Raw genomic sequence first — 27,300 nt, 5'->3', positions numbered from 1 at the left:
TTGGATAAGAAAAAGCTTCAATGGTAGATATCCATAGTGGAATTTTTAAGTAGTATTGTCTTTTTATCTTCTACCAATTCAAAAACAGTGCCTCTCAAATATACTGTCTTCTAAAATACCCCTGTGTTTTAGTTCCCTTATAACAGAGGAAAGCATGCCATCCCAACAGCAAGTCATGCCCTTCTAAGGTCAATAGTCTACTGTTCCTTAATGTTATCCATTCCTTTACCCACATCAAACTTGTCACCTGGTAATATAACTGGTAGTGGAAATTTTGAGTAGTTAGGAGAACCAGTAAATACCACCTCTGGTTGGCCCCGCCCCATCTATTCACTGCCTTCCAAGTCCCAGCTGATTGGAGTTCCAGCTGATCAGCTGGGTCTTCTTTTGTTGCCCTGCACAGGAGAACAGAGCTGGAAAGCAGGTTAGTGGGGTTGGGAGGGAATAGGGATTTTGCAGTAACCTTCCCCTGCCACGCCCACCAAGCTACCACTGTTCTAGGGACTCCTAGGCTAGATCGTATAGCATCACTGAGGCTTGAAATGCATTGGCTACCAGTTTTACACAACACTGTAGGACTACATTACCAAAATCCCAGTTTTAGTGATTTAGGAACCATTTTCCATTTAAAGAAAACTGGATTCATTAACTCTGAATCTTTGTAAATGACATTGGAGAATTATAATCTGGAAGTTGGATGCAAAAGCTATTTGACTCTTTTTAAATGGGTCTCTATAGCTGCTGCATTTGGTTTGTTCCTCCTGTTTCTCTAATAATGTTCTTATTTTATTAAGAAATATAGTTCTAATATTCTTCTGGATGCCCTGTTTTTATGAATTTCTATTACTTCTCTAATAAAATGCCAGGCAAATGAATTTATGAGAAAACATAAAGAAAATGAATCTATAGGCAACACAGAAAAAGCACCACAGTGCATGTTCAATTATTACCCACTTGGAAAAAAATGTTTTATAGTTGCATTTTGTTTATTCAACAGCATATGTCTGCAGAAATTAACTTTTTATAAAGCCAAATATTCTTCCCCAGGCTACCCAGTTCTATAACTATCCTTTGGATAGTTCTTGACACCCTGCCTGAAAGAGAAAAAATTCTTCAATCTGTTACTCAAGTTCCCAACTACCTTTTCAACTGTAAAAATAAGGACTTTTTAAAGTCACTTTTTTAAAGATAAGTGTCACATGCAATATATTTGAATATGACTTTTTAAAAGTATCATATTGAATATGACTTTTTAAAATATCCTATTCAGAATATTAAATTTTATTCTTGTCTTATTTTTGGAGAATGTTCAATGTGGTTCAAAGAGTACCTTTGTTAGCAGCTTGATACAACTCTGCTCAAGCGAGCATTAGGCCCAAACCTGTTATATAAGCCATCTAAGGAATATAAGCTGCTTGCCTCTCTTATTCCTGCACAAGAAAGCCCTGTCCTTTCAGATATAATTACTCTTGATATGCTTTCCCACCAACTAAAGTCACAGTTATTTGGTTTTTCTAGACAACTAAGAGATAGGAGATGATTTGCATGATGGTTGAGATTCAGATGTGGTATTCAGAAGGTTCTGACCAGTTCTGGAGAACAGTAGCGGAAATTTTGAGTAGTTCATAATACCACCTCTAACTGGCCCCACCCCCATCGATTCTCTGCCTCCCGAGTCCCAGCTGATCGGCTGGGTCTTCTTTTGTTGCCCTGCACAGGAGAACAGAGCTGGAAAGCATGTTAGTGGGGTGGAGAGGGAATGGAACTTTGCAGTATCCTTCCCCTGGAGTGGGATGGGAATGGAGATTTTGCAGTATCTGCCATGGCCACCAAGCCACAGCCACCAAGCCATGCCCACAGAGCCGATAGTAAAAAAAATTGAATCCCACCACTGCTGAGATTATATAGAACATACATACCGTAATAGATCATACATTATAACAAGATATTTTTCCTTAGCTTTGGGCTTACAGCTTTTCAAGCAGATAGGCTAAAGAGTGATGGGATCACGACACCCAAGATCCTTCTAAAATCTAGAAGTAGACAACTTATGGGGAGGGGGGTGTTTAAGATCAGTGTAGTGCATTTGGGATGATTGGACCATACTATGGAAGTGGGTGAGATCAAGCCAAAGTACATGGTGATAACAGGAAGTAAGATAAATTCACTTAATTTAAATTATAATAAGCCAAGTACAGTTAATATGAATGCATATCAATTTCATTCCAAGATTTTATTCAAAACCAATTCAATTGGATCCCTGAGTCAAACTAACTTTCTAAATTGGTTAAATGATTTAGACTAAATTGTCAAATCAGATGCCTTTGAATTGTTCAAGTCATTTTTTCCCAATGTACACAAAAGGCCTATTTTATGAATTGTTTCCATGTTCGTAAAAAGAAAAAAGGAAAAGAAAACCCATCCCGCAATCAAAGCTATGTAACATTTTTGTAATTCATGAGAACATGAAACTGGAAGCTTAATTTCACTGTTGAATAATTTCCATGTGTTTTCTATACTGATGCCATCATTTATTTATTCAATTTGTATGCTATCCATTTCAGCAAGCGATTCTAGGCAACACACAATATTAAAATAAATTAAAAACAAATCACCATCATGAATACAAAAATTAAAATGCACAGCAGCTGAGGAGAATGTCATAATCACTTGTTAGCACAACCAGGATATGATCCCTGTCACACATGCAGAGACCAAGTTTAGGCACAGAGCATAACTTGGTGCTTAGGGTGTTATGAAACAACAGCAGGTTTGAGGTCAACCTGATCTCTTGGAGAAGGAGAATTATTATGTAGGGTATTATGGCATGAAAGGCATAGTTGTGCATAGCTAGACAGCATTCTCCACTGATGGAACTCAAAGCATTCTTACCAGACTGGATTGGACAGAAGAAACAATGGAGAGCAGACCATCTGTCAGATATCCCAGTCCAAAACCAAGAAAGAGCTTTGAATGTGACAAATAACATCTTGAACTGCACCCACCATTGGTAATGGTGTACATACATACATATTGAGCCATGGTGGCACAGTGGTTAGAGTGCAGTACTGCAGGCTACTTCTGCTGACTGCTGGCTGACTGCAATTTGGCAGTTCAAATCTCACCAGGCTCAAGGTTGACTCAGCTTTCCATCCTTCCGAGGTGGGTAAAATGAGGATCCAGATTGTTGGGGGCAATATGCTGACACTGTAAACTACTTAGAGAGGGTTGTAAAGCACTGTGAAGTAGTATATAAGTCTGAATGCTATTGCTACATGCCAATTAACCTTGTACTACTTGTGCAGCTGCATTCTGCACCAGTTGAAGCTCTTCAAGGACAGCCCCAAGGAGACTATAGTGCAGAAATGCAGACGGGTTGTTATAAGAGCATGAATGACAGGGAGCAGGGCCTTGAATGTAACTTTCAAAGATTTTATAGTAATCTTGGAAGTATTTAAACATGCAAAAGTTAAAAGTTGAAAAAAGAATTTAATAATATCTGGCAGCTAATTGAAGCAGTTGTCAATATCAGACTTAAGCCTTATGAAGTGCACAACATTTGATGAAATCTAGGAGCTCAGGAACATCTGTCAATATCTGAGTATTAATTAGCTTTATATTAATTGCACAAATAAATATAATCTTGGTACACTTAAATGTCCACCTGCCACTTAAATTTTATTCAGATATCTTGAAGATAAATCTAACATTAAAATATGTATTCTAAAATTTGGATATTCAGAGGATAAACAACTACATGTCAGTTATTTTAACCTCATTAAATTTCAGAAGTTCCTATAAGATACGAGTGTCAATATGGCACCTATGGGTACAAATTTGCCATTAATTGGACTCCTTGCCTCTTGGTATTAATTTTTAAAATATAAATTACTTTAATTAAAGAAAGCAGAGAATATACTTAAAGGTCTTATTTGCAAGTCTACATTGGGGAAACCATAGGAAACGTTAGAAATTAAAAATAGCATAACGCTATCAGTGCATAGCATGAGGCTAGCCAGTGTTTCATTAACAGTGTGGTAAAAAAAATCAACCACAAACTATATGTTGGGACAAGAACATTCTACAGAGCTAGAAGACAAAGCAAAATGCAGTCCAAAAAGGCTCCTTTCTGATACTTCAGGTGGGTTTTTTCCCCAAGCTACATTTATCATGACAACTATTTTGGCAAAAGTCAAGGCCCTCTGTTCTGTCTTTTATAATTACTATCTGATTTTAAGGCAGACAGACTTACTCTACAAAGGCATCCATACAAAGTCTCTTTATTGGTTCATCAGGCATCCTCAAATATAACTCACAGTTATGTCGAGATTCATCTCAATGTCCAATTCTCTGCATAGCTAACTTTCTGGTGTAAAAGGATAGTTTTCTTTTCATTCCGATAATGGTGGAACAAGGGGGTGAGGTGCCAGCATGCTGCTGGGGTTCAGGCAAGAGTGAAGAAACCTCCCTAACCTACCAAGGGTCAATTCAGTGACCAATCAGGATTACAGATGTGGCCACATGACATGGACTACATTTCCCAGGATACCTTAACTACATTTACCATGATACATTCCCTTAAGGGGACAGCTCCCAATTCCTAACTAACTATGCCAGTTCCCCATTAATTATAAACTGCCTGAACAGCACACCCTCCATATTAGATATTTTGTGTGAGATGATGCAACTTATTTTCAAAATTACAAATGCAGTCAGTGGCCTCCCCAAAAGATTAAACTGGCCTAATAATCTAGAGCAAACCTGGAGAGGGCCAAGCAAATATAGAGACAAGCAAGGAGAAAGAAACATATATTGTGCAAATAGAGGTCCCTTAAAACAAAACATCATAAATTCCATAGAGATCTTTGAGTACTCTAAAACAGGGATCCCCAACCAATGGGCCATGGCCCACTCGTGGGCCATGAGCTATTTGCAACCAGAACACAAAAACAGTAAGTGTTCTGTCCCAGCTCCTCAAACACAACAAATCCTCTGAAGTGAATTCAAAAGATGCCTTTATTAGGAGTGCCAGCAGCCCCAACAAAAAGTTTCTCTTTCAGTGCAGGCTAACAAGTCCATCCATTTGGAAGATGAATATTGTCTGCCATATCTATTCATATCTGCTCCCTGCCTTTTATCCCCAGAGCTGGGGGGGCTCACTAGCAGTGGTGGCTCTTCCTTCCCCAACAGGCTTCCCCAGCAGTGGAAAACCCCATGGTTTTCCACTGCTCTCCCTTTCTCTGCCTTTTGCGCAGCCGCACTGGACTCAGCTGTTCTTCCTCTTCTTCATCAACGACCTCCAGACCGAGTGGGGAGCTGTTGACTCTCCATCTGAGAGCTGATGGACAACCCAAGCTCCATCTCTATCTCTCTCTCTTTCTCTGCAAGCTCCATTCCCTCTTCCCCCTCAGATGCCCTGATGCTGATACTGACTCCCTCCTCCTCTGATTTGGCTTCTGGAGGGGCTGACGGCTGACAGGCCACCACAACAGGCAAGCATTCACATGTATCCCCATTTGTGAGATCAGTGGGCAAAGATGTGCATGCACAGTCCATTTGTGTTAGCAGCTGACATGCTAGCCACTCACACCTAACCATTCCCTCTCCCCACCCTGGTCCACAAAGCTGGAAAGGTTGGGGAATTTGGCTCTAAATCAATCATGGGACAGTGAATATTAAGAATCTATTGGATCTATGTACCACTCTGATACTTTTTCTGATATCACATGCAGGTTTGTAAGAAACCTGTAACACCCCTATTAGCATAACTGTGTCCTCCTTTGCTTTGGATCTCCAATATAATATTTCTGGATACACATTGCTTAAGCTATGGTATTTTTATATAGTTCCTGTTGCTTATAGATTTCATTTGTCTATAGTCAGCATAGTGATAGCAAATGAAACAAAAAAATCTATTGCTCAGCAAGGGAGATTCTTAGCTTCCTAATATTTTATGACAATTCTCAAGTGTGGAGTACAAGGGGTCTTGAAAGAAAAGGAATACCTTTTTTCTTTTTATATATTTTTGTGACATGAATACTTAGTGCCAACAGCACCAGTTTTATTTACATTTTGGTATCAAAAGATTCTATTAAGAAGCAGAGAAACCTATTATCTGGACACCAACACAACCTCAGAAATGCAATTCTTTTATCTTTCTTTATCATTTATGCCAAATAGAAATAAAGCAAACGCTATGCACACAGCCCCGTTAGAATCAATGTCAGTCACACCCTGCCCAGTCCAATTATTAGGTATGATTTGCAATGTTCAGACTGCTGAGGAATGGCAATTGTTACTCAAGGCAACTGCTGAAGGATAGCAATATTTATCTAAAGCTAATGAGGGTGGAATTGGAACTACAGTATTTCCTGCTGCATTGTTTACATAAAAATGCTGCAGTTCACCAAGGCAAGAATAGTTTGCTAGTTCAGATCTTTGAATTCTAATTTCCCTGCATTGTTTAAGAATTTTAGCCAGTATTCCTTGTATTTTTTTTCTCTGTGTTATGGATTTATAATACATTCAAACAAATACACATACATATAATGTATCTCTATATAGATAGTGTATATCAGGGGTATCAAATTCAATTTCATTAAGGTTGTGTTTGATCTTGGGGGGGGGAGGCAGGGAGCGTGACTAGCTCAACATCACTCTTCGAGGCTGTTTTTTTGACCATGATGGCCTCCTGCAGCCCTCTGCCAGCAAAAATGGAGCACGCGGCCTCCCTGGGCTTCCGATTTGCTGGCATAGGACTTCTGGAGGCCATCACAGCTAAAAGTGGGGCCTAGTCAGACCATGTATGGTGCTACTGAGCTCCTTTTTCACTGGCAGACAGTTTTAGGAGGCCATTGTAGCTGAAAATGGAGCCCAGGCAGGCCTTGCACAGCCTCCCTGAGCTCTGTTTTAAATGGCAGAGGCACTGTGGGTGGATCCTTTGCTGTTTCTAGAATGGCCTTGCAGGCCAGATCTGAGCAACCTGAGAGTCAGATTTGGCCCCCGGGTCTTGAGTTTGACACCTCTAGAATATATATCTTACAGATCTTCCATCTAAAGTGTTTTTTTCCCCTCACAATTTGTAACAGAAAATCCACATTCAAAAATCAGTTATGGTTGTTGAGGTCTATATTTCCATGCTATCTTTATTTGTAGCCCTCTTGAGAAACTGGCTTCCTCAAGCTTTATATCTGTCTAATAACAGTCATCCAGGTGCTATTCCATTAGACTGTAGTGAAAAAAAGAGTCAGAAAACAGCACTTCCTCCAACAGATCAGGAAAGCAGCAATTACGATTCTCTGAATTATATTTTATGTCTTTTTCTATTCTGCTATGCCTTCACTGTGTAGAACTAATTCTTCAAGAAATTGAACCTTCCCTGGATGTTTTCAAACAAAGGTCTTATAAATATTTGTGAGGGTTAACTTGGATTCCTGTACAAGCTGGCTTTAAGAGTCTACAGGGTCCATTTCAAATTTATGCTTCTGTAAATAACTGTGGTGGGAATTGTCCTGAAAGATAGGAGGAAATGCCATTACCAAGGCAATAGTCAAATAAGAAGGTTTGAGCTTGGGCAAATTGGAAAGGAACAATATCCCTAAGCCTAAATCCAATAAAACCTTTTAAAAAAGAAGCCTAAATCCAACAAATCTTATCAAGATTTCAAATAGGGAGGAAACAAAAGGTTAAGCTTCCAGGCACAATCATGTGATCAAAGCCAGGCCCTTTTTAATATACATTATCTGTAGATGATAAAGAATCAAGAAGCTGATCGCTTAGTTGAATCCACCATCTTTGCTTTTTTTGATCCTTACTTCCTGAACCATGGCAGCACTTTGGCATAGAATGCAACATCTTCTCATTGAGAAGAAACCACTCAGTTTGCCCTTGGCCAAGAACCAGAGGGAAGATTTGTTTTTCATCTGCTGCAATATAATAAACAGTGCAGAGTTCTCCTGCATTTCTGTGCTCCCAGTTCTCATACAAAATGATGAAGGAGAATTTGCTTTAGAGACTCTTTCAAAGGGGTGAAGGATCCCAGAGAAATTCTTAAGGGTTGAATGAAATGCTCTTGTACTTATTTAGTTATGAGTGGCAAAAAAAGTAGGGATGAATATCCTATCATTTACTGTGCAACCCTCACTCCACTTTGATTCAATTCCAGGGGGACACATGAAAAAGGCACGCTTTCCACTGGGTTTTCTTTAGCAATGATGCTTATCCTTTTACTAAAGGAAACTAAAGGAATTGTAAATGTCTTCTTCCACTGGCAACATTTGGTGCAGTTGTCCATGATTCTTTTCTCCCCAGAAATTTGGTAGAGCCATTCAAAGGGACTTATTAAATAAATATTAAACTTATGTCCTATTTAGTAATGTAAAATGTAAATACAATTTGTATTTTACAAAAGTTCATATAGGGACCCTTCAAAGTTGCAACAGCACTGGAACAAATGACTTATGGCCATTTTTTACACTTATGACCATTTCAGCATCCCCATAGTCACGTGATTAAAATTCTGATGCTTGGCTTATATTTATGATGACTGTAATGTCCCAGGGTCATGTAATCAAGGTTCTGAGACCTTCTGACAAGCAAAGGCAATGGGGCAGTCAGACTCACTTACCAAATCTGTTACCAATGTAATAAACTGTAGTAATTCACTTAACAATGGTGGCAAGAAAGGTCATAACATGAGGAAAAACTCATTTACCAACTGTTTCACTTAGCAACAGAAATTTTGCAGACTCAGTTGTCATCATAATTCAAGGACTTCCTGTAGCTATACCACTCTAAAGAAAGTATATACAGCGAGAAAAATAATGCAACGAGGATGTATTATTGTTAAATATAGTAACACTAAATATACATAAAAGCCATGGTGCAGTGGTCAGAATGCAGTATTGCAAGCTACTTCTGCTGACTGCTGGCTGACTGCAATTTGGCAGTTCAAATCTCACCAAGGTCAAGGTTGACTCAGCCTTCCATCCTTCCAAGGTGGGTAAAATCAGGACCCAGATTGCTTGGGGCAATATGCTGACTCTGTAAACTGCTTAGAGAGGGCTGTGAAGCTCTGTGAAGTGGTATATAAGCCTAAGTGCTATTGCGATTAGGTAAAGTTCCCCTTGCACATATATGTTAGTTGTTTCCGGTTCTAGAGGTCAGTACTCATCTCCATTACAAAGCCAGCGCTGTCTGAAGACATCTCCATGGTCATGTGATCAGCATGACTAAATATCAAAGGCGCACAGAACACTGTTCTGACCACCAAAGTGGTCTCTATTTTTCTACTTGCATTTTTACATGCTTTCAAACTGCTAGGTTGGGAGAAGCTGGGACAAGTAATGGGACCTCACTTCGTTACGTGGTGCTAGGGATTCGAACCACTGAACTGCCGACCTTTCTGATCAACAAGCTCATCGTCTTAGCCACTGAGCCACCGCATCCCTTTTTAGCGATTATATTTGCTATAGTCATTAGATATGAAATAGGTATGCGTGTCTTTAGAGTCAACATGTGAATGGGACATGTTAAGTTTGAATATGCTGGTAAAATATCTGGTGCCCAATAATACCCTGCATTACTATAGTCTAAAACTCACTCATGCTGTCCTTATGTTAATCTTTACACACTTTGAACAGCAGGCAGAGAACTGCTGGCTCTTCTATAAACCATTGTTACACACAGCTGAATTTTCATCCAGATCCCCAGTTCTTGAATGTGTGTCTCACTTGATTGAAGGTTCTGCGATATACAAACTACTCTGCTATTTGATATCCCTTGATATGATCCCTATAGACCCTAGCAGTTTAAGCTGGGAGCTCCTGTGGAGGAAAACTATCCTGCCTTGTAATTTTAAAAGCCTGCAGTTTGTATTTATGGCAAAAGCAGAAAGTGGCACTATCTGTGTCAAGCTGTTGGCTCCTGCATCCAATTTCCTGAATCACTGGCAAAATAGCTGAAGGTTAAGCATGTATATTCCTCTTTTAAAAACAGATGGCAATGTACACAGGGGAACCAAGAACCTCCAGGTCCAACGAATTATTTCTCAAAAATGTGCCATTGCAGATGATACAAAATCTCTGGCTTAAGTTTCCATTACAGTTGTGTTAAGTATGCACTCTGCGGGTGACACTTCTCAGCAAAATGAGGCTTGTTTGCAAGAGTGGGTATTAAGGATACAAACTCAATCTTGGTTTTAAGGCAGCCAGATGAGGAAAAAAACAACAACAGCTATTGGATACCAATAGCTAAAGAAAGCTGGCCATTAGAACTGATGACAAGACAGCAACCAGTTTATACATTAAATCTCTGGAAAGCAGAGGTGGTATTCAGCAGGTTCTGACCAGTTCTGGAGAATCAGTAGTGGAAATTTTGAATAGTTCAGAGAACCGGCAAATACCATCTCTGACTGGAAATTTTACAGTATCCCCCCCCTGCCACGCCCACCAAGCCACGCCCACAGAACCGATAGTAAAAAAAAAAATTGAATCCCACCACTGCTGGAAAGCAACTTATAATTTTGTTTTGACAAAATGTTTGCCATAGAAGGTCCAGTTTAGGAGTTTAGAAGAGGCTTTGTACATGCATAATCCATATAATATCGAATCCTCTTTCAGCTATTGCAACTGCTGGAGAAGCTTTGATGAGACCCCACGTGCCTCATTGAAGAAAATCTTATTGCTTCCTTGCTTTGATGAGCAGAATGGTGTTCCCTCTATGATATAAAACATCTCAGTTTCATTTAGCAGAGCTAACATGAAAGGAAAATTGATCTATCTATCTACCATGTTTCCCTGAAAATACAACCTGCTCAGAAAGTAAGTCCTAGCTTGATTTTTACATGTGCGCCCAATATAAGCCCTACCCCCCCAAAAAACAAGCCTTAATTAAGACCCCACCCACTCCAGGGTGCACAGGTAAAAATTAAGCTAGGTGAGGATTGGGAGGGGGGTTGGAGCTGCCCTACTACTTACCTTTAGACAGTTACAGCCAGGCCTCACACATCTTAGTCACTTCTTCTGCTGCAGCCAGCAAAGCTTTCCAGAAGGCCTCAGGAGCTGATAACAGAGCACCGGATCAATCCGGAGCTCTATTATCAGCTGCAGAGGCCTTCAGGAAAGCCTTACTGGCCTTGCTGGACAAATATGTTCCTGAAGGCTTCTGATAGTAAAAAAAAGAGGCTGGGGGCGATGCGCACAAGTGAGGTGAGTCAGTGGATGATATCCTCTCTCCCTGAAAATAACACCCGGTGCCTTTTTTGCCGCCAAAAAATATAAGACAGGGTATTATTTTCGAGAAAATATGGATATCTATCTATCTATCTATCTATCTATCTATCTATCTATCTATCTATCTATCTATCTATCTATCTATCTATCTATCTATTGGATGCCCATCTTACCATAGAGGAGTTCTGGGTGGCTTACAGTTACACATACAATTAAAACTTAAGTTAGAATCAGATATTAAAATCCCATAGGGACCCATGGGGAAGGCTGGGATGGAATAGGAGGGAAGTAGGATCTGTTATTATTCAATCAACCATATTTATTGCATTGTTCCCACACTGGGCCACAAGCCGACTGGCAGAGTCAGGTCTTTAGACCCTTCCAAAAAAAAATAGAAGGGTTGGAGCCAATCTCACCTCAGGGGAGGGCAAAATGTTCCAGAGGGCAGGAGCAATAGCAGAGAAGTCCCTATTCCTGAACCCCACCAGTCAGAATAATCAGGCTGAAAGAACTCGTAGCATGCCTTCTCTGCAGGCATGAGTGATGCGGGCCAATCCCAATGTGGTGAGACTATCCCTCTAGTAACCTTGACCCATGCCATGAAAATCTTTAAAGGGGATCACCAAGACATTGATTTGCACCTAGAAGCAGACTGGTAAACAATGCAGCTCATGGAGCATTAGTGTTACAGGAGGCAATCTCAGGGGCCCCAAAACTACCCACATTGCCTCATTCTGCACTCAGCTATAGCTTCTGAATACTCTTCAAGGGTAAATCCATGTAGAGTTCATCATAATAGTCCAGCTGCGAGATGACTGAACAACTGAGCAGAGGGAATCCTGATCCAGGAAAGGCTGTAACTGGTACACAACATGAAGTTGTCCAAAGGGTCTCCTTGCCACAATTGTCACCTGTTCCTCAAAAATGACTGAAGTGAGTTCTCTTATTTGGCAGATCTGCTTAGATGGGGTTGATTCTGCCAAAACTTCACTGATTTGATTCATCAAATCATCCCACCTGAGTTTTGCGTATTATGTTCAGACCTGTCCTAGTTTTACAGCTTATGTCATTACTGAAACATCTCATCGATTCAGCATATTGAAATACCCCTAAGATGTTAACAAAAATAGGTGATTGAATATGTTTAAATATGCAGGCATATCTAAACATAAATTAGTGATTAAAATATATTGATATTGATGGCACAGCAATTTTAAAGTCAACTTAGGCAGAATTGACAGGCAATCTACAGAGTGATAACTGCATTATTAATTACAGTTCCATAATATTGACCAAAGCCCCAAAGTATAAGACAGATTCTTTTTTTTTTTTTTAACATGGAAATGGGGAAATGCCATTGCACAAAGTCTGAACAGTAGATTACAGAGATCCTGTAGGATTTAAGTAATAGTCTTTGCAAATTAAGCCATATGTATAGCAATCACCAGCAAGTGTTATGTGAAAAGAATTATATTAGGCAAAGACCCAGCTCTCTGGAAAAGGCTCTAATGATGGAAATGATGGGAGGAGAAAAAAGAAGAGAATGAATCAGTAACAAGATGAGGGGGGACTTGGTCACAGGGGCAATGAGTGCACCCTTGGTAGATTTGAAACATCATATTAGGTGTTGAATATACAAATGAAGAAGTGAAGCCAAGGAATGAAGGCTTCACTTAGGTTCGCCATTACAGTGGGAAAAATAGTTTGTCTTGATTGGCTAAGCCATCTGACAGCTCCCTATAAAAGGGCAAGCTGTCAGACTGGCTGTTGCTGGGTTGTTGTTGTTATAATAAAGAGCTTGAAGTCAAAGATCAGTGTCTGCCTCTTCAATCAGCCCACAATCTAACATTAGGGAAGATCATGGAGGAGAAAAACTATATGATCAACAGCAGTAAAAAAAAAAAAACTACTTGATAGCACACAATCAATAAAAAATGTTTTAGAGGTGCTTTTTCAAAAGGCAACTGGACTTTGTTTTTCCTTGAAGATATTTTGCTTCTCATCCAAAAAGCTTCTTCAGTTCAGAACTGAAGAAGCTTCTTGGATGAAAAGCGAAATATCTTCAAGGAAAAAAAGTCCAGTTGCCTTTTGAAAAAGCACCTTTGGAACAACCATGACCTGGATGACTGAGAATTTCCACAGACAAGCAATAAAAATCTACCTTTTTTATTTTATATACGTTTTCTTTTGTCTTCTGAAAGAAAGCCTTCTTTTGGTTCTTCTTTGGAGTGTTTCATAAAGCCTTCTTTTGGTTCTTCTTTGGAGATTACATGATTGTTGCATGGCAATGAAGTCTCTAGCTATTATTATTTTATTCTCTTACACATCTCACTTGGTATGTCAACTTTTCCTGACCTGAAAAACTTCCATCAGTAATTATTTCAGGATATGTACTCCTGGGATGTAACTATTGAAGCCCAGCAACTCAAAACTGTACAGGTGGGTTTATTGTATAATGAACCAGACACTCAACATACTGTATATTTCAGTCCTTCATTGCTAAGATAGATTGAAGAACTCTGCAATATAAGAATGTACTCTTGCTGTTGTTACAGAATAGCTACATTCTCCACAGAATGATTTTAAACTATCTTTTTTTTACAGTGACAGTAAAATGAATTCCTGAAAGATATGGAACAATCAAATAGCAAAGCCAACAACTTTTGCAATAGCCTGGCTCCCAATTTAAATGGCACAATAATTGCTAGGCATGCTGTTATACACTGTTATTTCCATTTAGCTGAAAGGTAATTGGTTCCCAGACCCTCTTACCATGATGAAGAAAATGCATGATTATTATTTGGTTAAAGTACACAAGATGTATTGCATAGTTTGTGCATGTGTGGCACTTCAATATTTCAGAAATATCAATATGACTTCTTTATTCAAGTCAGTATCCCACCAAACTGAAGTGAATGCATGCTTCAATGGATGGGGGTGAAGGAAGGAAACGTTTGCGGTTTGGGAAAAAAATAAATATTGTTTAAAAAACTAGAAAATATCAATTTGGTTGTAGTAAGGATAGTGGTGATAGGTCTAGATCAGGGGTGTCAAACTCGATTTCATTGAGGTCCACATCCGAATTGTGTTTGACCTTGGGGGAGCCAGGGGGGGGCATGGCCGGGGGTGCATGGCCAGCTCAATGTCACTCATGCCAGGGGCACCTGTGATGGCCCGAGCACTCTGCCAGCAAAAATGGGCTCCCTAAAACAGGTTCCTGTGACAGCTTCCTGCAACCTTCTGCCAGCAAAAACAGAGCTCAGGAGGGCTGTGGGTGGCCCTCCCAAGCATCGATTTCCCTGGCAGAGGCACTGCGGGCTGGTCCTTTGCTGTTTTCAAGGTAGCCCCATGGACCAGATCTAAGCACCCCGCAGGCCAGATCTAGCCCCCGGGCCTTGAGTTTGACACCCCTGGTGTAGATTATCGTTGAAGCTAAACAGTGTTGGTTCTAGTTCATATTTGGGTTTTTCAGAGTTTTTGCCTAGATTAGGAACTTGAAAAAATAAATATTTTGCAAGAAGTTATATTTTATACAAAAATCTATATCTTGTGGCAATCTAAAGGCTGATTTACAGTATATTCACATTTTGTGCTTATGTTTAATATCCTGATTACTAGTATAAGCATTAAGCATTGATTTTTTATTGTCCTTTTCTGTAATTGCACATTCGTTATTTGGGCACTTGCTGGTGATTGTTGGTTTTAAATTATTCTAATTATTATTCTAAGTCACCAAGAGTTATTGGCATAGATGGGCAGCTATGTACATTGTTTAAATAAAAAATATTTTATTTTAATCTTCTTCACTGAATTCAGGAATTTTTTCTACTGTATCTGTTTGCTGATTTGAATCCCAGCTAAGCACATTTTACTACCACTTCTTTGGCACTTGAACTTGTTTCCGTGAGTACATTTGCATTGTATCGTGAACAATGGAGCCTTCAAGCAATATTATCCCACAATCATTTTGTCATGAATATTCATGGCTTTGGAAGAATGATGATTATTTGAACTGATTAAAATAGTTATAAAAGAAGTTTTGTAATCTTCAGAGACTGGAATAAAACCTAGTTACAATTTCCCTTCAAGGAAAACAGGCATCACCTTTGAAATAGCACATATCCTGTCCAACCATCCAACAGCAACAGGCAGATCAACCTCACCACCGGCAGAGATCCTGCTAAAATAATCTTTTCCACTTTATTGGTTTCTACAAGCTCAAAAGAATTCCAGGTAATCCCACAAGCCCACAAGACACCACCTGAATCGTCTTTGCAAGCAGTGATGGGTTTCAAAAAATTTTTACTACCAGTTCTGTGGGCATGGCTTGGCAGGCATGGCTTGGTAGGTGTGGCAGGGGAAGGATACTGTAAAATCCCCATTCCCTCCCCACCCCACTAACCTGCTTTCCAGGTCCGTTCTCCTCTGCAGGGCAACAAAAGAAGAGTTAGCTCGGATTTGGAAGGCAGAGAATAGATGGGGGCAGGGCCAGTCAGAGGTGGTATTTGCCGGTTCTCTGAACTACTCAAAATTTCCGCTACTGGTTCTTCGTAACTGGTCTGAACTGGCCACCTCTGTTTGCAAAGTTCTTCCTAAGTAGTATTTAAGTCAGGATGAACGTAAATGATTTCATCTCAAACAAATATTGCAAACTTGTCTCAGCACCTAGTAAGGAGATGTTTACCCAACAAAAATGTGCATTCCTTTGAAGAAGGCTATTAATTAAGCACTGGTACAGATACAGATTAACAGAGTTGGAAGGAGTCTTGTAGGCAGGAGTGGGTTTCTACCGGTTCTGTCCACCTCTGTAGAACCGGTAGTTCTGAAGAGCAGCAGACATAGAACCGGTTCTATGTCTGCTGATGTTTTTGCTCATCCGCCCACCTGGGCCCTTACCTGATCTTTATTTCCTGATTTTTCAACTTCAGCTGCCGAATGAGCCACAGCTGCAGTTAAAAAACAAGAAAAGAGGCTGTTTCAAAGACTGCTTTTCGGCAGGCAGCATGCTAATGATGTGCTAATGATGATTTATGATGATTTTCAGGCGCGTGGCTCACAGCGGGCAGGGAAGTTCGTAAATCCCGAACCGGTAGTTAACCCTTTCGTATCTCCCCCCCTGCTTGTAGGTCAACTAGTCCAACCCCCCACCAAGCGGGAGACCCCACACCATTTCTGACAAATGGCAGTCCAATCTCTTCTTGAAAGTCTCAAGTGACGGCGCTCCCACAACTTCCGAGGGCAAGCTGTTCCATTGGTTGATTGTTCTCACTGCCAGAAAATTTCTCCTTATTTCCAGGTTGAATCTCTCCTTGATCAGTTTCCAGCCATTATTCCTTGTCTGGCCTTCAGGTGCTTTGGAAAACAGTTTGACCCCCTCCTCTCTGTGGCAACCCCTCAAATATTGGAAAACTGCTATCATTTCTCCCCTGGTCCTTCTCTTCATTAGACTAGCCATGCCAAGTCTTTGCAACCATTCATTGTATGTTTTAGCCTCCAGTCCCATAAACATTTAAATTTATGTTTATTCTTGTTTCTGTTATATTATAAATAAACATCTCGGTTGCTCTTTTCTGCACTCTTTCTAGAGTCGCAACATCTTTTTTATATAGCAAAAAGGGAAATGTAAACATGCTGAACTCAGTACACTCCAAATATGGATAAGATGATCATAGAGTAGATCACAAAAATATACATCAATGTATAAGAAAAAATTGGAAATGTCAGATGATGTTTCTTGGTTGCAGTGTTTCTTGGTAAAGCATCCTTTCTCTAGCCTAATGCACCCTTCAGATTTGTTGATAATAGATTGCTATATTCTGTCTAGGAATTCTGTGTATTGTAATTGTAAAACATCTGGACTTTGGAGAAGGCTGCAGTTGAGCTCTTACAATTGCCTAGGAATATTCTTTCTGTTCTTGAAATATTTATCACCATGTTGATTTATAATAATGATATCGATAAATGGTAACATAATCCTTCAAATTATAATCTTTAAAAATGTATTAGGATAGTAATATCTACTTGTTAGCTAGTTTGGTGTTCAAACTACATCATGAATAGGATTAAAATATTAAACATGCTAGATAATCATCAAGACAGAGTGTCTATCCTTGCTAATATGGTAAAGACATGTTGGACTATAATACTCAAAAGCTCCAATTGTTTCAATTTTTATAGATACAATATGAGAAGATACAATATCTAAGAGTTTAGGGATACCTAAAGTGCTTGAAATAAGGCCTGTATTTTTCAATGGTAGGATGAAATATTTTTATTTGAATTAAAGTACCCATTTCCCTCTTGTCCTGTTATTTTGTAGCTCAACACATTTAATTTTCTATAAGCATTTTCATTACTTCCCCTTATCTTGTACCCTTCATAGTTGCTTTCACAAAAACAAGCTGCTATTTATCTGAGGCATTCTTTTGTCTTGTTGAAGGTTATAAGAGAATTTTATGTTTTCCTCTTTCCTCATTCATGGTATAACAATTTTTTAAAAAATGTATATTTGTGTGCAGTGCCCAGCAGTGTGAAATTATCAGTGTAACTCAAATTTAAGAATGTTTTGGAGGCTCTCTACAGTGCTGTCCCCCAAGGGACAGCACTGTAGGACCCACACTCTTTATACTCTATATAAATTACCTTTGCGATCATTTTTGGATGATGTAAAACTGGGTGATGTCAACACCACTGACAACACTACTATCCTTCAAAAAGACCTTGATTATATGTCTGAATGGTCAAATATCTGGCAACTCCAAATCTCGACCAACAAATGGTCTGTCCTACACATTGGTAAAAAAAAAAAAATCAGTACACCAAATACAAACTAGGCAGATATGACCTCGTTGATGATCCTCACTCTGTCAAGGACCTTGGAATTCTCATATCAAATGACCTAAGTTCCAGAGCCCACTGTAACAGCACTGCCAAAAAGGCATTAAGAGTTGTAAATCTAATCTTACAAAGCTTCTCCTCCGAAAATATTGAATTGCTAACTAGAGCATACAAAACTTTTGCCTGACCAATACTCAAATACAGCTCATCAGTCTGGAATCCGCATTGCATATCAGACATTAATACAATCAAGTGAGTCCAGAAGTATTTCACGAGAAGAGTACTACACTCCTCTGTTTATAACAGAATACCCTATATCACCAGGCTTGAGATTTTGGGCTTGGACAACCTTGAACTACGCCGCCTATGGTTAGACTTAAGCGTAGCACACAAAATTATCTGCTACAATGTCCTAACAGTCAATGACTACTTCAGCTTCAACCACAACAATACAAGAGCACACAACAGATACAAACTCAATGTAAACTGCTTCAAACTTGATTGCAGAAAGTACGACTTCAGCAACAGAGTGGTCAATGCCTGGAATGCACTACCTGAGTCTGTTGTTACATCCTCTAACCCCCACTTCTTTAACCTCAAACTATCCACTATTGACCTCACCCCATTCTTAAGAGGTCTGTAAGGGGCGTGCATAAGTGCACCATCGTGCCTACCATCCCTGTCCTATTGTCCCCATTTATTCGTATCTATTTCCTCTATTCTTACTCATGTTTATACTTACATCTATTATCTTGTAAGCGATTGACAAATCAAATAAATAAACAAATAAAATAAAACTTTCTCTAATACTGGAAAACTATCCCTGACTTCTATATTTCTTGAAGTTCATAAAATTTATGAAGATTTCATTCTATTTATGTAGAGCTTAATTGTCTATGGTTTGTTTTTTCTTGTGACTGAACATATAAACAATGATCCTGGAACAGTATGTTTCTAGTCCTGAATTTCTTCCAATTTCCTTAAGTATTCTATAATACAGTCTCTCTGTTAAACCTTTATTTAGTTCTAGAGGGTTTTTCTCCCCTAAGAAAGAGAGCACAGGAAGGGGGTTGGACTAGAAGTTTTCCAAGGTCCCTCCCAGCTCTATTCTTATTGATTAAACCTGAATAAGGTCTCATACTTAATATGTGCTTATTCCCGAATTATTGTTTATCTCTACTTCCTTACACTACATATTGTATAGAAATTAATTGTCCATTAGGTCACACATTCTGATGCAATCACCCAGGTCTGATTTGGTCTTGGTCTTCCCAGATACTCACATCACTCCTTTCTCCTTGTCACAATACCCTCTATGATACTCAGAATTGCAGCAGTTTGTCACCTTCCATTGATCCCCAATCACTTGTACAATTACTTGTACATACAAATGGATGTGTTATAATAAAATAATTTAGTAACCCATAGCATAAAAAGTAATCATCTTTAAATCCATTGGTTCCATAGTTTTAAAGTCATGTTCATGTAGTTTTCCTTGGCAACAACATGGATTTGATTTGTCCCTGATATCTTCCAGTTTCTTCTACTTTCCAATCTAATTTGCAGCCTAGAATTTGTCATCTCTCCCCGTCCAAGTAGTAGCAATTCCTTTGAAATAATGTAGGTAGACTTTAGTCAAGAGCAGTTTTTAAAATTCATTTTTAGCAGTTGGGACTGCAGAACTAGCAGGGCCATAACATTATGATACCAGACAGTAGAGTGCCAATTTTTCCATTGCAGGGATTTTAGTAGAATAAGTTTTTTTTGTTTTGCTCTTTGCTGTTGCCTTATCTTTATTTGATTTTTTTTCTAATATATTCCTGAGGGTTGCAAAGATTGCCTCTCTCCTCAAAAAGTGGGGTTGGAATTTGTAGGCCATTTGCAGTTTGTGGCCCATGAACTTCTTATTTCCACCGCAGTGATAAAATGTATTGCAAAAATAAAAATAGTCCAGCCTGATTCTTAGCAGAAGAAATATGAGTAATTCTGCCTGCTTAAATCTGATGGGTTTACAGGTCAAATCAGCAGATCCTAAATAATGATATGGCTTTGATTAAATAAACTCCTCTCACAGACATTACTAAACATATTTCAGCTTTTTGCCTCCTCAATCTTTCTTTTTCTTTCCCTTTCATTTCTTGCTCTTTGTTTGCCAGTATCTATTATCCTTATATATTATAATTCCTTGATATAATGTCATTGGGATTATGAAGAGCAGTTGAATGACTGTTGCCAATCTTGGTACATCTTGCATAATGCTAAATCAATATTTCAAGGACTGTGCTTCAAAGAACATTTCAATGATTTAAATTGGTGGGTATCATCAGAAACCTTTCATTCCATTTCAGCATAATGTTTTATGCTTTAATGGTCCAGCACAAATAAGGTATAACAGAAAAATACGAAATGAAAAAAGTATTGCTGCATCAGGAAAAACAAACAAATCAGGGTCCATAACACTACACAACACATGAGAACAAAATGCTTCAGAAAACTTATGAAGGCAAAGCTTTTTTTCATTATTTTGCTTCAATGCAGATGTTATTTATTAGAACTCGGCCAATATTTATTCTGCATCTATTTTCAGATCATTTTGATGGAGAATTTTTTTCTCAGTTTTTTTTAAAGAAAAAATGTTCAGGGACATCATTGTAAATTCAGAGAAAGACTGTTGTCTCTTTTCTAGTCACAGAAAGTACCTTGACAAAGAAGCATTCTCACCTTCCAAAGCGGAACAATCCCAAAGGTTCTTTTTCAAGAGGAAACTGGGCTTTCTGGTTTTTCTTTGAAGACATTTCACTTCTCATCCGAGAAGCTTCTTCAGCTCTCAGAGTATAAATCCTTCCATTCCCACCATCCAGTCAAACTTGAAGAAACCTCTTGGATGACAAGTGAAATGTCTTCAAAGAAAAATCAGAAAGTCCAGTTGCCTCTTGAAAAAGCACCTTTGGGACAACCATGACCTGGAGAATCCTCCAGGAGATAGGCATAACTGGGCAGCTTCCTTGACTTCCTATATTTGAATTACATCCAGAAGAAAAAATCTCATGAGGAAAATATTTACCTCAAAATGTAGAGATAGCCATAGAGGCTAAAGAATTATTCAGAAATATGTAACTGAAAAAAACAAAAACAAATCAAACTCTCACCAATTTCTCATCCAGAAGAAAATGCCTAGAACATTCCCAAAAACCAACCAAACAAACAAACCCTTTTAACAGAAATCCTTTTAACAGAAAAAGAAATCTAGAAACTGGCAAGAAATTAGGGAACAGATTTAAGCATAATATAGTATTTAAAGAGAAAAGCTCCCTTTAAAGCATATCTGAACCAAAGATATTAGTCAGAATATGTGCCAACAATAAGAAGTGACTAGTGGAATAAGTTCTGCCAGTTTTGCTTTCAATGTCTGTTGCTGGATGAGTTTGATGTCTCATGGGGAATAAGACAAAATCCCAAATCCAGTGCCAAAGTTTTCAAGACATGCACAAAGTCAAGTAGAAAGCTTCCTAATTGATCCACACCTTATGTAAATCTTGTAAGCTTCATTAATAATCAAGAGGTTCCCAAATAATCCTACATGGAAAGTGGAACTGCAGTCATAGTCTGTAAGAGAAAGAATAATGTTTATTGATTATGTGTGTGTGTGTATCTATCATCTATCTATCTATCTATCTATCTATCTATCTATCTATCTATCTATCTATCTATCTACCTACCTACCTACCTACCTACCTACCTATCTTTATATGTGTATGTATGTGTACATATAGGTATACATTATCAGCACTGTTCTAATATTAATTTATCTTAGTTTGTCCCAAGGGCAAAATGAATTCTCGTAGGTTTGAAACTTGGAAATTTGAAACACAAACCTTATTTGTGTGACAGATTTAATTGTGTCATGCGAGACAATTTCTGTTGCACACAACTCAACTTGGTCAGTTGGAGGGTGAAGCATTACAGATTGTTGTCAGTTAGAAGGAATCATCTTGGCCAAGTTTTAGGAATAGTTTGCCATTGCTTCCTTTCCAGGGCTGAGGCAGAGGTACTCGCCCAAGGTCACCCAGAAGATTTTGTGCCTGAAGTGGGTCTAGAACTCAGATATGTTAGCTGTTGCACTTTACTGGTTTTCAGTCTGAGATATTTGAATACTCTGTCATATTTCCATTCAATCTTTTTTTTTTGGTATAAACAATCTGCCTACCTTGTTTGATGTAATAACATAATATAATATAATATAATGTAATGCAACATAATGTAATGTAACCAGATAATTGAATTGAATTCTTTATTGTCATTGTATGTATATACTAAAATATACATACAACAAAATTCACAATGTATAATATATATTTCTGCTATGGGTAATCTGTGTTTCCTTAATCTTCCTTAGTCCCTTAACAAAACCTAGGAAATTCAGAGTTCTGTATAGTGCCTTAATTGTTCTTAGCTCATCTGGACAGAGAGCTCTGTATTGTTCCTGAGATCTGTTGGAGCCATGAGTGCACTACTGGAACTATTCTGGTCTTTATTTTTATTTATTTATTTATTTATTTATTTATTTATTTATTTATTTATTTATTTTTGTCAATTGCTTACAAGATAATAGGTATAAGTAAAAACATAGTTATGAATACATGGATACATATAAGAAAAATAAAAAATAAAAGAAACAATAGGACAGGGATGGTAGGCATGTTGGTGCACTTATGCACACTCCCTACAGACCTCTTACGAAAGGGGTGAGGTCAACAGTAGACAGTCTAGGATTCAAGTTTTTGGGGTTTGGGGAAGAAATCACAGAGTCAGGTAGAGTATTCCAGACATTGACCACTCTGTTGCTGAAGTCGTATTTCCTGCAATCAAGTTTGGTGAGATTAACCTTGAGTTTGTATCTACTGTTTGCTTTTGTGTTATGGTTTAAGCTGAAGTATTCATTGACAGGTAGGACATTGCAATGTATGATTTTATATACTATACTTAGATCAGACCGAAGGCGGTGTAGTTCTAGGTTTTCTAGGTCTAGAATTTCAAGTCTGGTGGAATAAGGCATTCTGCAACAAGTAGAGGAGTGGAGAACTCTTTTTGTGAAATATTTCTGGACTTTCTCAACTGTGTTAATATCAGATACATAATGTGGGTTCCAGACTGATAAGCTGTATTTGAGTATTGGTCTAGCAAATGTTTTATATGCTCTAATTATTAGTGTAATATTACCAAAGAAAAAGCTATGTAAGATTAGGTTAACAACTCTTAACGCTTTTTTGGCTATGTAGTTACAGTGGGCTTTAGCACTTAGGTCATTAGAGATGAGTACTCCAAGGTCCTTGACAGAGTTTGGATCATCAACAAGGTCTTGACTATTCAGCTTGTATTTTATTTTCTGATTATTATTTTTTTGTCAATATGTAGGACAGAGCATTTATTTGTTGAGATTTGAAGTTGCCATTTGTTTGACCATTCTGATACATAGTCAAGGTCTTTTTGAAGGGTAGCAGTATTGTCTGTGGTGTTGAATAGCTTTACATCATCAGCGAAGAGAATGCAGTTGCTCTTAATATGATCACAGATGTCATTTCTGTAGAGTATGAAAAGAGTTGGTCCTAGAACACTGCCTTGGGGGACACCACTATTGACAGGTACAGAATTTGATAGGACGCTCTCAATTTTGACCATTTGTTGTCTGTTTGACAGGAATCCTTCTATCCAGTTATGCAGGTATCCAGATATATCGTAAGATTTTAGTTTTAGGAGTAGTTTTTCATGTACCACTGAATCAAAGGCTTTACAGAAGTCTATGTAGATTGCGGCTATTGCTTTGCCCTGATCGAGTTGTGTAGTCCATATGTTTTTGCAGTGTAAGAGTTGCAGATTACAGGATAGTTTTTTTCTGAAACCAAATTGTTTATTAGAGAGTAAGTTGTTTGTCTCTAAGTGGAGGATAATGGATTGGTTAATAATTGATTCCATGACTTTACAGGTGACGCAGCATAAGGAGATTGGTCTGTAATTTTCAACCACGCTGGGGTTTCCCTTTTGAAGATGGGGATGACCATGGCTTGTGACCATAGTTTTGGCAAGGAGCTGGTCCTAAAAGATTTTTCAAAGATTATGCTTAGAGGTTCGGCTATGGCAGTGGATAGCTTTTTAAAGAAGTAGGCACATATTCCGTCTGGTCCAATAGATAGAGATGGTTTTAGATTGCATAGTGCTTTTTCAACATTGTCTTCTGTAAAATCGATATGTATTAGAACATTGTAGTTGTCTGTGGTTTGACTAGGAAATACAAGGCATGATCCATTGCTGTTTAGAAATACTGAGCCAAAGAATGTGTTAATGAGGTTGGCTTTAATTGTGTCATTGTTGCAGTCTTTACCATTAGGTCCTTTCAGGGGTGGGATGGACCTTGAGTCTTTTAGTTTGTTGTTTACAAAATTGGAATTGGTGCATAGAAGGTTTTCTTCTTGTTTAATGTGATAATTGGTGCATTCAGTCTTTAACTGGTGGCATAAATTTTTGTATTGGCTTTTGAAGCTGGCAACGTGACCAGATTTGTTTTTCTGCCAAAGTGATTTCTTTTTGGATTGAAGCTTCCTTATTGTTATGGGTAATTTGTTTTTTCTGGTTTGGGGAGTTGTTATTGGTACATATAGTTTGATGACTCTTTTGACTTCAAGTAAAAATATGTTGTAATGATCTTCTACAGTATTGTATCCAGTGAATAGAAATTGCCAATCAAGATTGTTGAGAGATTGAGAGATTGTTGTTTATAAGATCATAGTTGCCTTTTTTGAAGTTATAATTGGGGATTCCATCATTGTGATGATTTTTGTGTGGATGTATGTTGAAACAAAAGTCAATCATGTTGTGGTCACTGTTGGAAAAGGGTTCTTTAATTTGTATTCCGTAATTTGAATTCAAACTATTGCAGAAGATGAGATCAAGGCAGTTGTTAAGTCTAGTGTTGTTGGTTCCTAGTTGTTCTAGTCCCAGATTTGTTACTACATTGTAGAAGGTTGCATGTGTGGGTTCAGTTGTACATTCGTTAAGGGTCCAGTTAATATGAGGTAGATTGAAGTCACCAAGAAAGATAAAAGTGTGTGGGCAGGATGCTGCCCATGTTAGAAGTGAATTTAACTTGTTTGCATGTTCGATGTCATCATCAGGGGCTCTGTAACATAGTAAGAACCGAAATGTGATATTTAAGGACAGTTCACAGATGATGGTCTCCGGAATAGCAAGTTCCTGGGTAACTTGGATGTTTTTTAGATGTAGGGACTTTTTATAGAAGATAGCAATGCCACCTCCTCTATGGATTTCACAATCTGATCAATAAACATGATTACTGTGGTAATGGAGTCAGGGAGAGATGCGTTGAGCCATGTTTCACAGACAAATATAATGTTGAATTTAGCCATATTTAGTAAGAGGAGAAATTCAGGTATTTTATTTACAAGGCTTCTTGCATTGAGTAACTTTCATTTAAGGCCAGTTGTGATTGGAATAGAGGTAGTTAGGGACATGCGTGTCTCATTTTGAGTGATTTACTTTCTACATCCTCTCTAGCTTGTCCTTCAGGCCTGGTCCTTCTTCATCTTCTCATGCTCCTTCTTCCTTTATCTGGAAAGACTTAACTAGCCAGAAAGCACAGCTAGCTGCCATTCACTGCTGTAGCATCATCTCCACTCCTTCAGAGATAACTAGTCCATCACTGAATCTTATCAAGCAACATTGGTGCCCACAATTGGATCAGCACCAGACAAAAGGATTATAACTTGTGAAAAATATAATAGAACTATTCTGTCTTCTCATCCAGACACAGTGCTTCTGCTAATGCAACCTGTTCATTTTCAGTGGATGATCCATTAGAATTCTTAGTTGCTTCCCATGTTTTTGTTTAATACATTAATTTATTGTGCGCCATCAAATCAGTATTGACTCATAGATTTTCTCCAGGATATATATTACACAACTTCATAAATGAACTGGCAACTTTCCCAGGTTATACCTTGCTGTCTTTTGTGCTAAAGGATTGTTACCTTTGGTGCTGTGAATTCAACTCAACCCTCAGCACTATATAGGCTCAATGGTATCAAGTTGGTGGGAGTTCAGGGTAAATTTTTACATTTAAACTCTACATGATTGGGCAGGGTAAAATCTCTTGAAAATCAGTAAGTGGATACCAGACTAACACTTTCAGATGTAGTAACAATGTAAGGCTAAAATACTAGCTTTTCAGCGCTATTTTCTTTTTCAGTGCTACTTTCTCTGGCATTGCCTCTTATCTGCCTCTGTTCACTGTCTCTACCTGAAACAATGATGGTAATATTCCCAGCAACTCAGAAGGGCAATTCAATGGTTATATGAGTCCTGACTGGAAGAGACCAAGCTTTGCCGTTATGTCCTACCAGCCTGGCATCTTACCAAAGCCAATGAGGAAGGGGTCATTACTGGTTGTATAACTTACTAAAAAAGTATGATAAGCCTTCTGATATCACAGACAATCCTGGAATTGAAGCATCAAAGTGCACCATTCTATAGAGGACATAGGGAATGGCCTAGAAGAACAGAAAAAAAGAGCAACAATCGGATAACTGAGGCTTCAGCCCAATCCAAAAAAACTATGAGTAAACACCTCAGATAGGCCTCTTCCTGGTTCACATAAATATAAAGTAAGTGGGAAACACATTCATACTTGTTAGATTCTGTTACTACAGCCGTTACAAGAAAAGTAGTCCTGATCTATATACCATTGATTTCTTAGTCTGCTTTATAGAACAGACATATCCCACAATAGTAAGCTAATGAACAGTTTTCAGTGTTATATCAACCCTATCCCTAAGCCAGTAGAGAAGATCCTTCTTTATAACAATGATTTTGAAATCTCTCTTTGTCTCTCTGTCTCTCTTCCCCCTCCCTCTCCCTCCCTCTCTCTCAGAGTAGAACACTTTCTGCACTGATTTCACCATTTTTCTATAGACTCTTGGCTAGGACCTTGGCTGCTGATATTTCCATTCCTCATTCTGTTATCTCTGCCCTAAAATATTTTTCTCATTTTTAGGTTAGTGCAGGACATTTACTGAATTGTTTCAGTTCTTCTTTATGGAATGGACAATTTAGATGCTGTTGTCTTCTCCTGGTTCTTGCTATCTCTGACTTGCAGGAAGAATATATCAAAAATTTATTGCTGTGAAAGTCTTGAAGATATCATTGGCAGGAGTAATATGTT

This window comes from Notechis scutatus, chromosome 4 (genome assembly GCF_049901735.1).
Source record: "Notechis scutatus isolate UNSWTSFEM ecotype Mainland chromosome 4, rNotScu1.2, whole genome shotgun sequence".
NCBI classification, from domain to species: domain Eukaryota; kingdom Metazoa; phylum Chordata; class Lepidosauria; order Squamata; family Elapidae; genus Notechis; species Notechis scutatus.
The sequence above is the reverse complement of the archived record's forward strand: the minus strand, read 5'-3'. Positions refer to the sequence as shown.